This window comes from Mercurialis annua, linkage group LG5 (genome assembly GCF_937616625.2).
Source record: "Mercurialis annua linkage group LG5, ddMerAnnu1.2, whole genome shotgun sequence".
NCBI lineage: Eukaryota > Viridiplantae > Streptophyta > Magnoliopsida > Malpighiales > Euphorbiaceae > Mercurialis > Mercurialis annua.
This window is the reverse complement of record NC_065574.1, coordinates 17,575,087-17,577,224: the sequence shown is the minus strand read 5'-3', so window position 1 is coordinate 17,577,224 and position 2,138 is coordinate 17,575,087.

The following is a 2,138-nucleotide window of genomic DNA, read 5'->3' as shown; positions in this document are numbered from 1 at the left end:
TCTTATTTATTCTAGCATATATATAGAACTCTTTTATTTTGCATTAGGGTCAAAGCTTTCTCATCTAACATCAGCTTCCATTCTTCTTCAATCAATGGTGTTTGATTCTTCATTAATGTTATCACAGCCAACAAATGATCATTATATCTTTTTACCACATAATATAAATAATTATTCCACATATCTACTATGGCACATAAAATGTGTAATTTTTTTTATGAATTCATAAAGTGTAATAAAATAATAAAAGAATGATAAGATATAATTTATATATCATAAAAGAATGTTTTAAAAAACTTTGGACATCTTATCAGTTTTTTTGTACATTTGATATGGTATGACACATGTACGACATAATTTATCGCTTAATATAATATTTGTTTTTAATGAATAATATGTATATTAAAAAGTCACAAGAAGTGGCAATTCCTTTACTCAAAGCTTTCGCACACAATAATGAACCTCTCACGGAGTCACACTAAAGGCTACAACTTCAAGTAAAGGAAATAACATCAATGTCTCAAGAATAAGATACAATCAGGATTTCTAAAGAAATGCAAACCCGAATTCTCTATTACAATTTTTTAAAATAAAAGCGGATAGTTAAAAACTTTTAAAAATCACAGCCTCCACGTTCTTCTCTTTGTTTTAAAACACTCTTTCATTTCTGCTTTTCCAAATTTCCCATATCAAAATAAGCCATAACATTCTCCATAAGTTCGGATAAGGACCTCTTGAAATAATATGTTGCCATTGGATCATAATATCAATCGATGAATTAGGGAAGCATCAAACCACCTCTAACTTCTGGAAAATGTCATACCAAATTTTTCAAGTAAAAACACAATGGATATTTACGCAACTAATAATTTAAAAATATATTCCTAAATTGAAATTAAGTTAATCTTTTTTAGAGGTAGATTAATATTAAGTAGCGAGGAGTTTGATCTCCCTAAATAAAAGGAATTATTTATAAAATGCACTACTTTTTTTAAAGTAATTACAATAATTTTATCCATATTTAGATAAAAAAAATTCAGCATCCATATTTGCATAATATTTTCAAAAATGACCTTTTTTTAATTATGACTTTCTTCTCACTTTTTTCATTTTTTTCTCATTCTCCCAACCACAGCCACATCTCTCATTTTTTTTCTTCTTCCTCTCAAATTTCTTTTACTCTATTTTCTTATCTCTTTTTAAGAAGCCACAACCTCTCAAATCTACAAGCACAAAAAAACGGCATTCTTCCGGTGGTTTTCTCGACGCCGTCTTTTTCTAGTGGTTTTGTTGACGTCGTCTTTCTTCTGATGACATTCTCGACGTCGTCTTTCTTTCAGTGAAATTCTCGACGTCGTATCTTTTCCGCTGGTTTCTTCATCGCCGTCTTTTTTCTGCTGATTTCTTCGACGTCGTCTTTTAAATTTTTTGTGATTGTTTTAATTTTTAGGTTTTTTGTGATTTTTTAAATTTTTGTACACATATTATTATAGATCTATAGTTCTCTTGTTAATATAATTGTTCTCTTATTCATTTAACTATTTCATACACAACAAATTGATTTATGTTTTTATGGTGTTTTTGTGGTGGTTTTATGGTGTTTTTGCTTCTTATTTCGTACACAACGAACTGATTTATGTTTCCATGGTATTTTTATGGTGTTTTACACTAAAATAACATATAAAATTCCATAAATACACTATAAAAACACCATCAGAAATACAAAAAAGTTAAAAAAATATAAAAGAAAATATAAAACGTGAACAATAAAAAAGGTATTTTTGGAATTAAAAAATTGAATAAGATAATTTAGGTAAGTAAAAAAGATATGAAGTCTCTTACCATATTATGTTATTGCTCTCGTGAATGTTGTAGAAAAGTCTCTTCATATAAATATGTCATTTATAAAATTTTCTAAATGTCCATTTATAGGTGTAAATGGGTTGATTAAAAAGAAACAAAAAATTGTTTAAAAATAAATAATAAAAAAAGATATAAGAAACTAAATAAACAATTTTATAGTGGATTGTTTAAAAATAAAACATACATTCACTATTTAATTAAAAACTGAAATTTTCAAATCTTTAAAACTTTAAATAAATTCTAAATGTTGTTTTTAAAAGTTCAACACCTTACTT